This window comes from Mus caroli, unplaced genomic scaffold, assembly GCF_900094665.2.
Source record: "Mus caroli unplaced genomic scaffold, CAROLI_EIJ_v1.1 scaffold_19615_1, whole genome shotgun sequence".
NCBI classification, from domain to species: domain Eukaryota; kingdom Metazoa; phylum Chordata; class Mammalia; order Rodentia; family Muridae; genus Mus; species Mus caroli.
In genome coordinates, this window is record NW_018390783.1 from 8,733 (window position 1) to 16,633 (window position 7,901).

Genomic DNA, 7,901 nt, shown 5'->3' on the forward strand with positions numbered 1-7,901 from the left:
TTCAGACCTGCCTCATGGCAGAAGATTTAGGCCTGAAACAGTGCCTGTTGCTTCCACCTGTCCCAGAAGCTGTGTTGTTTCAGTAGTTGGCACTCTCACCTACACAGTCTAGTCGCTGAGAGATCGTGGGCCAGAGATGACTCCCTAAAGTCTTCCAGCAAAGCCCACCCAGGCAGGGTGGATACCTCTCCTCAGGCAGGGAAGGTGCCCAGATATCTGGAGCCTGAAACGGGGTCTGCCCCAGAAGCTGTGTGGCTTCTGCCTGTCCCAGAAGCTGTTAGCTTCTGTAGTCCACACTTTCACCTGCGCAGACTAGTCTCTGAGGGATCCAGGATCCAAGATGACTCCCCCACATGCTCCCTAACTTGGTTTTTTCAATCTCATTTTCCATGAAGGGCTCAAGTACTGAGGAGAAAACACAGGAATCACTGGGCTGGGACCGGGATAAGGGTGAGATCATATGGCATTTACAAGAGACCTTCCCACAAGCACCATGTTGGTCTTACACAGACATTGCTGTGGTTTCCTGCCATGACCATGCTGATACAGGCATAGGTCTAGCATGCTATGAACTGTGTAGGCAGAAAACAAAAGGCCATGTCCTGGTTGTTGACTTCAATGTAGAGTACAATGAGTTTGGATAAGTGCTATATGCTTGGAGTATAAACGTGGTCTTGAACTCAGCGATCCACCTGTCTCTGCTTTACAATTGCTGTGATGAAAGGCATGATCCAAACCACTTTGCATCAATAGATCAGTTCTTTACTCTGTCTGGCAGAAGAATCTTCTTTTGTAAGGATCTGATCTAATTTACCTTCAGCATCCAAATCTGAAAAAGAGCAACTGGCTAGAGACTATTGAAACAGAAGCCCATTTTTGCTGGCAGGGTGTGGCTATAAAGGGAGGGTTCAGCTGAAAGCTATATAAAGAGTCATAGTAGGCAGAGAAACTCTAAATGTCTTGAAGCATGCAGTTACAGCTTTCCCATGGCAGAATATGGTGATCTGTTGCCATTGTCCAGATCAGGTAAGCACCTCAGCTCCATTAGGATACCTCATCTCATGCAACCTAGTCTAGCCTTGTCCTCACTTGAAATTTTTTTCATAATATGTAATACTTGGTGGTTCTTCCTTATTAAGATGAGTTCATGCAAAGTTAGTTTCCCTGGCCTGTATCATAGATATTCTGTAATCTTTAGGTTATATACACTTACCAGTTAGTATATACCATGCATGTTATTTTGGGTCTGCATTACCTCACTCAGGATGATGTTTTCTAGTTCCATATGTTTGACTCCAAAATTCTTGATGTCCTCAGTTTTTATTAGCCAGATTGTATTCCATTGTGTAAATGAACTGCATTTTCTGTATCCATTCTTCAGTTGAGCAATATCTGGGTTGTTTCCAGCTTCTGGCTATTACAAATAAGACTGCTAGGAACATAGATGGGCAAGTATCCTTGTGGTATGGTGAGGCAACTTTTGGGTATATGACCAGGAGTGGTACAGCTGGCTCATTAGGTAAACGTGTTTCCAATTTTCTGAGGCACAACCAGATTGATTTCAAGAGCATTTGCACCACTTTGTAACCCCACCAGAAATGGAGGAGTCTTCTCTTCCTCCACATCCTTACCAGCATGTGCAGTCACTTGAGTTTTTGATCTTAGACATTCTGATTGTCATAAGGTAGAATCTTAAGGTCATTTTGATTTGCATTTCCCTGAAGGCTAAGGACTTTGAACATTTCTTTGAGTGCTTTGGTCATTAGAGATTTTTCTACCTTTGAATTAGGGACTGGATTGAAGAAGCTGAAGGAGAGGGTGACCACATAGTAATTCCACCAATCTCAACTAACCTGGATGGCACAAACAGAGCCACCCAACATGGCAGCATACACAGACTGGTCCAAAGCCCCCAGTACATATATAGCAGAGGGCTGCCTGGTCTAGCTTCAGTGGGAAAGACTTGAGGCCCTAGAAAAGAGGAATGCCTGAGGGGATGGGGGTAAGGGAATCACCCTCTTGAAAGAAATAGGGAGGAGGAATTAGATAATGGACTTTGGGAGGGAGGGAATGGCTGGAATATTAAATAAATAAATAAATAAATACATAAATACATAAATACATAAATACATAAAAGATTGTCAGGCCTTAAATTTTCTGAGACTCTCCTACCTCACCCACCTGAGTCTGCTTAACCAGAATATCCAAGTGTGTTCTCAATTACATCTAATTATTAGTTAGGTCATAGTGGTTTCTGTGGGATTTTTCAGTTTTATGTAGTTTGCTTTTGTTTCTTGAGATAGTCTAACTAAGAATGTAAGGGTGACCTTCAATTCTAGGCACTCTAGGCTGGAATGTCAGATGTGAGTTACTCAAAGAGACTTGGGTAATTTCCTTTATGCCACTTTAAACCTGACATCCTTTGGTGTGTTTTTAATCCCAGCAACATGGAGGCAGAGGAAGGCTGTGAGTGTCAAAATAGCCAGATATTATATGTGTCTTTAATAAAAGGAAAAACAAGGGGCTGGAGAGATGTGTCAATAGTTAAGAACACTTAGTGTTCTACCAAAGGGATTCTGTTTAATTTCCAGTAAATACATGGTGGCTAACAACCCTTTGTAATGGGATCTGATGCCCTCTTTGGGTGTGTTGGATGACAGGGACAGTGTACTCATATACATTAAATCAATAAATAGATACTTAAATAAATAATGCAAAACAAGCAAACAAACACAAAATACCAAAAAACAAATGGTATTTCCATCTGGTCTCTGAAAATAGTCTCTTATTGTAATGGAACTCAGGATGTCCTCAAACTTACAGGAAAACCCTATATATACAAATACATACATATATGTGTTTATGTAGTGTAGATGTACTTGCACATGTATGTATGTATGTATGATATATGTATATGTGTGTATGTGTGTGTATTTAGTAGATATAATATTATAATCACATCTCACTCCTTCCTCTTCTTCTGTACCCACCCTTGACTGCAACAGGAATGCAGAGGCTGGATACTCTCTAAGATCCATGGCAGCCTAATTTATATAGCATGTTTCAAACAACTGAGGATAAGATCATGTCCCAAACAAGCAAAACAAAACAACCAATAAAAAGCAAAAACAATTAAGGTATTCCTATCTGCTGATTTATACATGGTCTATTCTTTTGAAGAAATGCAGAATGTGTTCAAATTTTCAGGAAGAATCCTGCAATTTTTTATTGATTGTTCAGTGAAAAATATGAATATCACTTAAAATAACAATTTCTGCTCTTTCTTTCTTCCTTCCTTCCTTCCTTCCTTCCTTCCTTCCTTCCTTCCTTCCTTCCTTCCTTCCTTTTTTGTGTATTTCTTTGTTCTACAGGTCTCAGACTATCTGTTCTGGTGCTGTAGAAGGAACCAATTATGACATTGAGCTAGTGAGCCTCCTGCCTTCAGCATATGAATTATAATTTCCACCTCATATTATTTTCTTTCTCAATGTTTTAGAAAGGGTTACAGACCATGCCAGTGGCTACTGAAGGGTTGCTAAATTTAGTATTTCTTTCCATCTCTACTTAGCTTTGTAGTTTTCAGACCTCAAGCTCTGAACCTTACCAACACCTTCTCCAAAAGGCCTATATGGTCATAATCAAAGATTGATATCAATAACTAATGATGGGAATGTCAAAGATGCTGTAACTTATTCCATGCAATAAGCTGGATAAATGAAGGTTGTGGAAACTTTGGAAATTGATTTTCTTTGAGGGCCTGGATAGATAAGCACAGTCTATTCATCATCCAACAACTGATTGAGGCTTCAGAGATCCTGGTGATCCCTTCCCAGTGGGATTTATTCCCCAAGCAGTGCCTGCAATATGATGTGGACTTTGGGAACTAGGATACAATGGAGACCCTTCACACTACCATAGAGAACTATGGCTTTAAAATCAAAGCAATCAAGACCAAGCAGTTATGGATAGACATACTATGGTGGCACAGGCTGGGCAGTGATTGAACACACATGTATTTCCAGAAATTGTGAGACACAGATACACAATTCTCTGTTGGGTTCAGTCTACTGTGGTCTATAAAGCAAGTTTTAGGACAGCCAAAGATATAGGTCATTCTGTAAAGATATATATCAAATTATTATTATTATTTCAAAGAACAAAGGAAAAAAAACAGCTGAGCATGCTCAAATTGGTAAACTGAGTTCTGCATCCTCAGCACGAGAGATCTAGCCCTCATACTTCCCTGAGTGGACCAAAAGGCTTCCGATGTTTCTTGTCATTAATACTATATTTTTCTCCTGGCTTCCCTAGAATGACTCTTTGGAAGAAGACACAATGAATGTCAACTCCCCACCCTCCCTCATGAAACTGGCAAGTCAGAGGCTACTGAGGGAGGAGGCCTTGGCCATTTCTGCTCTCAAGGACCTACCCAATATGCTGTTCCCAGTGATGTTTGAGGAGGCCTTCATTAATGGTCATACTAAGATCTTGAAGGCCATGATACCCTTGTGGCCCTTCCCATACCTTTCTGTAGGAATGATGATAAAGAACCTGACCCTGGATACATTGAAGGCTCTTCTTCAGGGAATAGATATACTGACTTCAAAAATGGTTCATTGCAGGTAGGCAGGATCATCTGGGGTTGGAGGAAGGTTCTCTGAGTGCTGAGAATGAGCAACTAGGGAAAGAGAATATTTGTCCAATGTTGGATCAAAGGCCTCTGATCTTCAACTTTTTCTTCACCCCATAGTCAGTATTGTTCTTTTCTGGATGAAGAGGTTTTGAGGGGTGTAGTCCCTTGGGGTCAGTCTCAGCTATCTGGGCAAATAATGTTTAATAGTGAAGGTAGAAAAGAGTAAACACACCCAAAGAGGAATGGACCTTCCCCTGCATCCCTCAAAGGTTCAAGTGAAATGAGGTTGAGATTATGGGGCCTGGAATGAAGGGAAGTAAGACAGGGTGAAAGATGTCCTTCTTACAAAGAATGCTATTCATTTTCTCAGCATGAGGCTCAGGGTTTGATTCTAGGCACAGGAATAAGCAAAGTTTTAAAAGAAAAAGCTGAAGTGTGAAATGTGAAAAAATTAAGACTATAGTATATGTCATCACTTACCTACTGAAAATTTTACTCATTTCTCCCACATTAGGTGCAAACTCAAAGAGATCAAATGGAAGAATACAGACTATGGTTTGCATGGAATATGACCTGGATCCCATGAAGTTGATGGCTTATCAGAGTTCATGGAACAGAAACAGCCTGACTGTAGGGTGAAGAAAGAATTGAAGGTGATAACTCATCTCAAACTCATGGAGGGCAGTCTTGGTGAATGTGCTACATACTTGTTGCAGTGGGCCCATCAGAGAAAAGATTCTATTCATCTATGTTGTAGAAAGCTGAAGATTCAGGGCTTAACCAACACCACAGTTATAGAAATCTTCAAAATTGTACATGCAGANTGTATACAAGAGCTGGAGTTATGTTGTCTTTGCCTGGAAGATTTGGATTTTCTTAACCCTTACCTGAAACAGATAAACAATCTTATTACACTCAAACTAGATGAAATCAAAGGTACTGTCAGTATGGGTGAATCTAGAAATCTTGATGAGGAGAAAGTGATCACATTGATATCTCAACTTCCCACACACNACCATCTCAAGAAACTCTGTATAAATGATGTCCCTTTTATAGAAGGCAACCTGAAAGAATGTCTCAGGTATGTAAGGACTGAGGGGATCTAGTAGACCACAGAAAGCACATAGTTTTTCTTTGATTTTCTCTTTCCTTTGTTTGGTTATTTTTATTTTTGCAAGCTAGGGAGTCCATAATGGTCTGGCCACCATAAACTAGCAATATTAGAAACATAGCATATGAGAGAAGATGGGCTCTGAGATAAGANATATATGACCAGGCATAATCATTGCCCTCGTTGCTCATGTTTTGAGTCCAGAAACAGGTTGAGTAGATGAGAAATATGCANCACTGGATTTCATGGTGAAGGCAGGATCATGGATATTGGAGGAACAGGACCTCTGAGAACATCTAAAAATAGCAATAGGAAGTAGTTGAATTTTATTTGAAGTAGGTAGTTCTTCCTACATGCACCAAGTTGGCCTGATATATCCATTGGTGTGCTTTCCTGCCAGGTCCTGAATCATGTTGATATTGACAGGATATTGACTAGAATGGTCTGAGTTTTGTGAGCAGACAACAGAAGGCCATGTCCAGGGTGGGGTTGACTTCAATGTATAGTCAGAATAAGTTTTGGAGAATGTCATCTGCTTACCTGCTAATCCAATCCACCCTTTTCAATACCATTTGCCTGAAAGCAAACATTTCTTCTCTCTCCAGGTGCCTGAAAAAGCCCTTCGAGATACTTTGCATCACTGACTGTTACCTCTTACAGTCAGACTTGGATTACCTGCCCTACTGCCTGAATATTTTGGAGCTCAAATGTCTGGACCGTAGTAATATACCTTTAAGTCATTTACTCCTTGAGCCTCTTGGGTTTCTCCTTGAGAGAGTTAGACATACTCTGGAAGGCCTGATATTGAAGTCATGTGAAATGGGAGAATCTCAGTTCAACAGCCTACTGCCTGCCATAAGTCAGTGTTAACAAGTCACTGAAGTCAATTTCTATGACAATGAACTCTCTCTGCTTTTCCTGAAAAAAAAATTCTATACCACACATCCAAGCTTAGCCAGCTAACTCATGAGCTGTATTCTGCCCCTCTGGAGTGCTATGATAGCAGAGATATAATACTATCACACAGATTAGAAAAGTTTTGTCCTGAGCTCCTGAATATACTCAGGGCCAAAAGACAGCCCAAGGAGGTCACTTTTGCTACAACCCAATGCTATAACTGTGGTGGGTCCTATGTTTATAATCTGGAGACACAACATTGCTTTTTTGAAAAATACTTTCTGTTGGATTAACTGTGGAATGTAGAAATGGAAGCTTAGTATTGGGGATTGATAAAATTTTAAGTTATTATATGTTGCTGGAAGGAGTATGTATATATCAATCACCTTAATGTCTGAGACACACTAAAGGCAAGATCCTCCTGTGAGATGGTGAACGAATGTTGCATCTGCAAAAAGTGTCAATCACTCTTTCTCCTCTAGAATTTTTGTAGTTGTGTAGTGTGTTACCATAGAGGCATACATCCATGAGGATATTGTTCCCCTCTGTGGACTGCATACAATAAATGTAATGACTTTCTGCATTAGTGATATATCTCTATAAAAACACAGAGCCTAATAATTCACAGTATTTATGTACCTGTGTCTGGTTTCTTCATTCCTCATCACCATAATTAAGTCAGTGTCATATTTGAGCATTTCCTTGCATCTAATGAACAGGTCTCATAAATGGAACCCAAAGCATGGGGCTGCAAAAAGTGCTCAAGTTTTGTAAAACAAATTTGTATGTAGTACATTCACATAACAACTGAGTGATATATGGAGAACACAGGTCTCTTCAGCAGTCAAGAATAGGAGGACCAAGTGAATACCAAGACAGTCACATTTCAGGAACTATGTCCTTGTATTTAAACTCAGCTGGAAGCATTATTTGCAACATATAAACACTCAGAGATCTGATATCAAAGTGAGAAAGACAAGATGTGACCTTAAGCTATCTAGGTCTTTACACTTCAAGAACAGTTTATATATTAGGTAAGAAGAGTTTTACTTCATCAGAGAAATATGTCCTAACACCATCCTGATTCCCAGTGACTGGTCCTCATGGAGGTCTCCCAACCTTCATGTGTAGTGCAGCATCTTTAAGATATTGAGGTGACTCGCAGCAGGCTGTGGAGAAGAGGATTTCTCTATGGAATTTATAATCTCTTTACTCAGTTTAGTCCATCTCTTCATCATCCAGCCTGGCTACTGTGTCTGG

General features: G+C 40.1%; 1 pseudogene; it reads left to right on the top strand.

Annotated features, from left to right (window-relative positions):
- Positions 1 to 969: 969 nt before the first annotated feature.
- Positions 970 to 6,861, top strand: LOC110288830 (annotated as a pseudogene).
- Positions 6,862 to 7,901: the final 1,040 nt, after the last annotated feature.